Source organism: Agelaius phoeniceus, chromosome 1 (genome assembly GCF_051311805.1).
Source record: "Agelaius phoeniceus isolate bAgePho1 chromosome 1, bAgePho1.hap1, whole genome shotgun sequence".
Taxonomy (NCBI): Eukaryota; Metazoa; Chordata; class Aves; order Passeriformes; family Icteridae; genus Agelaius; species Agelaius phoeniceus.
Genome location: NC_135265.1, coordinates 141,719,796 through 141,725,837, shown reverse-complemented (window position 1 = coordinate 141,725,837; position 6,042 = coordinate 141,719,796).

Below are 6,042 nucleotides of genomic sequence, written 5' to 3'. Positions count from 1 at the left end.
GTTGCCCATGAGAAATCACCAAGAAGATATGGAACTTTGCAATAAGATGGCAACATTTGAGCTCTCCCTGAGACTGAGATGATCATTTTGGCTTACCAAGGCCTGCTGTGATAAAGAGGAGGCTGTTTTGTTTCTGCTCTGCATCTGTTGCAGAATCAGCTGTGTGTTGTGTGTGCACCCAGGAAGTGCATACACTTCCCACTGTACGTGATTAAGCACCTAAAATATAAAGTCAAAAATAACAGGAAATTACACAGGAGGAAAGCAAGTGTGTACTCTAGCCTTAAAGAGCCAGCAGAAGCTGTACTTCAAAGTGATCTGACGATTTAAAGAATTATAGGGTATTGTGACAAAGAATGAGAAAGTGGAAAAAAGGAGAGGCAAGAGTCTACAACCACAAAAAGCAGATAACATCTCAAAAGCTTTTGGGTTAGTCTTTTTTTTTCTTTAACTCTCAACACTTAGAGACTGTATTTTATGCTGTTGTAAAAACTTTTTTGAGTATATGGTTCTTGCCCTGAACAAAACCGCAGTGATAAACTGCAGTCCATGTTCTCCACGAAAATGGGTAAAAATAGGATATTTGACAAGACTCCATCCATGACTCTACATAATTTTCTAGTATTTGTTAAACTGTAGTGACAGACTTCTCATCTCAGGCTTCTTGCCCAAGTACCATAATCCCCATATCATCACTTTTTTGCTGTTTCGTTTTCATTATCACTGTTTGGACCCTTTTGTAATCTCTAATTTATTGGTAGCATCTTTCATAACGGATAGTTTAAGTGTTCTTGTAATATTGGCACTGGCCACAGTAATGTTCTTTGTCTTTCAGTGCACAGAAAAAAGTTTTTCTGTGGCCTGTTTAACACAGTGTTTGAGGTCAGACAGGTTACAAACTACTAATAATGTTTCTTACACAGTATTTCTTACACCATAATCTTCAGAGATAATGGTGGGATAGTAGATGTTTTCACTGTCTTGCACAATCAAAAAAATCTCTGTCCTGCGGTTTGCAGTCTTGGAAGAACAGTCAAAACACCTACTTTAGGCCACTGGGTATTTCACAATGTTGTTTTTTGTAGTAATAAAAATAGCAGTTAATCATACATCTATTATTGTTATTGTTATTGTTATTATTCAGCACATGGAAAGGAGTTACTGCTGTTTGACCCATCAGCCAATTTGTCCCTTCAGATAGCAAGGTTTAACCTGACAAATTAGTCCTTAAAATCTGAAAACTCTGAATGCTTTTGCACTGGGAAGTGAGTGTGTGAGTCCTTGTAGTAACAGACTCTATGTTCACATTGCCTTTGCATATGCTGGCTTGCTGGAGCTAATATTAGCCTGTGTAAGAGACTGAGTACACAGGCAATTAGACAGCAGTTCAACTACATTGAGATGCACCACAGTCCTATTTCATCCTGATCAATTATTTTTTGATTTTTTATTATTCCCAAACCCAGCCAAAGGAATAACTTGCCTTCCTGTCTCCCATGTAGCAGAGGTCACTCTCCAGGGAGGAATCAGGTCATTACTTGACTGATATTAACCTTTGGAGGACTCCCCCTCTTGTCTTCCCTGTGCTCTGCCACTCTTTAGGCTGCCAGCCTGCAAAGTCTGGAAAGCTGAACAGGAGAATGTGGGTTTGGACAATGAGACCTCCTCAGTAAAATGATTATGCACTGGACCTAAAATATGCAAACTGTAGGAGTCTACAATAGGGATTTCAATCTGTACACTGATAAAAGAAGCTTGGTTGGGGTTTGATTGTGTTCCATTAAAATGAAGAGCAAAACTCACTGGAAAGGGAAGAGGGAGGATAGGATCAGCTTATTTCAAAGCAAGCTATAAGCACCTTTTAAATTCTGTAATCTTCAGGCTCAGCTCACACCCAGAAGCTCTCCTTCAGCAGTTCTCCTCCAGATGATGCAAAACCATCCCAATGTCTGTCCTTTAGCTGCTTCTGTATGGTATCAGAGAAAAGAACAGGCAGTAATGAGGCATTTTGTTACTGACATCTACTGTGAGTGCATAGATTTCCTAAAATTGTGTTTCTGCCCTTCTCTACAGTCTGAACTGCATTTTAATTGCATTATATCTGCTGATATTTTTAAAAGCTTGGGTATTTATTACCTGCACACTAATGAAAAAAGAAATAACTGGAATGAAGTGAAGAACAGCTTTGTTTCTCCAATATAGTACATTCTTAGGATGTTATCTTTTTGTAAAAACTTCCACGTGGCCATTTGCCATATGCAGAAAGTATAATTAAAGACAAGTTCAGATTGCTATGTATATTCCGTTAATATTCCAAACTTTTCATCATAAAACTTAGGGCATGTGCAGTCTCCTCAGCAGAGGAACACATTAAGAATGCAGTGCTGTGGCTTATTTGTGTGTTCACAGGATTAGGTGAGAGCTTAGTGTGCCACACTGGAAGTGGCCCATTAACACAAGACCCTGAATGACACCCAGTGCTTTAGTGAGGCTGAATCAGTACCCTGAATATCAGTGGAACAGGTGAGTTCTTTACTGGCACAAGGAGCATCCAGTTTCCTTTTTGTTGGCTTTTTTTTTTTTTTTTGAGAAGTTAGTTTAGAGAATCATCATAGTCAAATCTGTACTTCTCATGTTGAGTAGTATTTATTTTTAAACCAAGGCTGCATTTGGTGGTCAAGTCCAGTGCAAATTTAAAAAATAGCTTCCTAAATATGAGCTGTCTTATGTTTCTGCTGTTAAAATCAGCCTTCCAGTAAGAGGTCAGACTGTGATTCTTCTTCTAATCTTATAGTCAGGTGGCATTTTTGTACACTTAATGGACTTATTTCTGATTTTCCAGTAGATAAATAAAACAGAAGGTCACCATAAATATTTATAATCACTATTGTCATTTGCCTAACTGCATTCTTGAAGAATTTTCAGCACTATTTGTTAAACGAGCATTAATTTTCTTCACTTGCTTAGTGAGTGTATAAGATTTATAGAGCTTTCAGTATGTGTGATTATTGTCAGTAACAAAATCAGAATTATTAATGGAGGTAAAATTAAACATCTGAACTCTTCACAATTCTCCCTCTTTTTACAAGAATGAATCTGACATTTTACAGCTGTCATAGTTCAAAAGATGTTAAGCTGTCATATTTACTTACAAAATCCCACTTATGCTATTGTACTGTGTGAAGCATAGCAATGCTCTTTTTTTGCTATGAAGTTATCCCTTTGGAAATCCTGTGGGCTTGCCTTTAGCAACAGGCAGGAATGTGCTGGAAAATCCTGAGCTGCACATGCTGCTGTCACAGACATCTTTTCATTAAAAATCCTTTCTTAGGATTTTTCTTGCTGAGAAGCTGAGAGGCTTCAGGAACAAAATGTAAACAATGGTTATCTGCTGCTGGGGAATGCAACAGGTCCACCTGTGATTGGCCCATCTTGGATGTTTACAATTAATGGCCAACCACAGCCCAGTTAGCTTGGACTCTCTGTCCGAGACACAAACCTTTATTATTCATTTCTTTCTATTCTTAGCTTAGCCAGCCTTCTGAGATGAAACTTTTCCTTCTATTCTTTTTAGTATAGTTTTAGTGTAATGTATATGATAAAATAATAAATCAAGCCTTCTGAACATGGCGTCAACATTCTCATCTCTTCCCTCACCTGAAAACCCCTGCGTACACCGTCACATGCTGCTGAGTGCTTTGCCCTCAGCCCAGCTCCTGCAGAGCTCAGCCTGTTCCTGTGGCCTTCCTGGGTAAACACAGCTGTGGTCACGCAAGGGATGCTTGGCCTCCGTGTGTAGCCCCACATTTCCCTCCACAGAGAAAAACGAGGCACAATTCTTCCCAAGAATATTTCTGGGATTCACAGTCTCTGAGCTTCAGAGAAAGAAAACACAATTCTTATCATTTGCTGTGCCTGTGTTTGTGCAAAAGTAGAATACAACATGGAGATTGTTTACCCAAAGTCATGGTGTTTTGTTTCCTTGGCCTATCAGGGCCTATCGTGGGTGTGTGTCGCGACTGTCAGCTGACAGTCATGAGATTCAGTGCAGTGTGTGCAGGGTTGAGTGCTTGGCAGGTTCAGTTTTAGATGTATAGAATAATATAGTGTAATAAAGTAATTAATTAGCCCTCTGATATCCATGGAGTCCTCCTCATCATTCTCTTCCCTTGTCGGGGCCATCACAGCATTGCTATATCCGTGTCCTCCCACGTGCTGTACCAAGGCCTGGGCCAGCCCTCAGCAGCTCAGCCACCTCAGGGACTGGCACTGGGGCTGGCTGCAGACAGAGCCTCTCCCAGGAAAGCCTGCCAGGAAGAGGAGCTTGGAGAGCAGCTGGAAGGCAACTGTGGAGCTGAGGAGGTCGTAGGTTGACTGCACAGGGCGGGTTGAGGCGACTCTGGCATTTCGGGATCTCCCCAACTCTGGCTGCCGTGGGTATCTGAGACAGAGAAGTCCAACCTGTCCAGGTCCCTCAGGCAGGTTCCAGAGCTGCAAGCTACCTCAGCAAGCTCAGCTCTTAGTGAGATCAGCTCTTTAGATTTCAGCCCTTTGCTTGCTAAGTGCCTTGGGCTGACACAGGGAGAGAGAGGAGAAGGCTGTAAAAGGTTCCACAGGGATGTCTTTATTGAAATGAAGGTCTCAGATCTCAGCTCTTCTGCCAAACTGGGCAAAAGTAGCTCTTTATATAGGGTACAGGAGTTTTGGGAATTGTCCAATGGCAAGGGTCACAAGGAAAGTGACCTACAGTCTTACAGAGAGATAAGCAAGGGTCTGAAGGGAGGAGAGGAACTTCTAAGGTCCAGCCATCATGACCAGGCATTTCCTATCTTAGGCTGCTGACCACCAGGAAGGCCTTGCAGGCCCTGTGCCTGCTATAGCAGGTACCTGGCAGGTGGGTGACAAGAGTCTGACAAAACTGAAATATGAGGTTACAAACAACACATTTATGGTTACAGAAGATTCAAAATACATAAAGGGAAATATTTTTCCACAGCTATGGAGCCTATGGGGTGCAGTCAATATGGGGCACTGCTGTCTTTGCCGCAGCGTGTGCCTTGCTTGCTCACTAAACACTGTCCTGCAGGCTGCACAGTGGCCAAGGTTTTAATGAATTTCAGCTCTTCTCCTCTGTTTCTTTGATGGGCTTAGGTATCCAGGACATGGTTTTTATATTGTGTACATTGGATCTAGGAGCTCATGTGGTAACACTTGGAGAGTGGTGGATGAAGGAGCGGGGGACTCTGAGGATGTCCTGTAAAACCATGAAGAACATGAATAAGGTGAAGAGGTAAAAGCCAGTTTGTAAGGCAACAGTCACATGCTATATAACTAGTAGTGAAATCTTCAGTCCCAGTAGCCTTCTAAACACACAAGTTGTGTCTTCCTCCTTGATTTTTTCCCTTGTTTTTGCAACATCTGTGAGGTTAGTTTTGACCTGTTTTGGTCCTTTGCACTGCACCACATGTAATCTCGGTCCATTTTCTTGTAGTCACGAAATCTCACGATTTTTGGGATTTTTGGGGTATTTTTCAATTGCATTTCATTTGATCATATCTCCTTTCCAGAGTGTTTGTAAGGCTTTCTTTTCAGTTTTGCAAGATTTCGTTTCTGGTCCATTTTCTTGTAGTCACTAAATTTCCCAATTTTTTTTCCTTCAATTTCATTTCGTTTGATGGTATCTCTGTTCTAGAGTATTCGTAAGTCCTTCTTTTCTGTTTTGGCCTTCAGCGGGGATCACTTTTGGCAAGCTTTGGTCCATGTCCCTGCACTTGTTGGCATACAGGCCTTTTCATGGCTTTTGCTTTTAGCAAATTTTTTTTTTCAGTATCCATGCCATGTCCCTGATATCTTCCCCTCCAAGTTGTGTCTCCCTCCTTGATTTTTTTCCCTGCTTTTGCAACATCTCTGAGGTTAGTTTTGGCCTGTTTTGCTCCTTCACACTGCACCTGATAGAATCCCAGTCCATATTCTTGTAGTAACGAAATCTCCTGATTTTCGGGATTGTTGGTTTTTTAAAATTGCATTTCATTTGATCATATC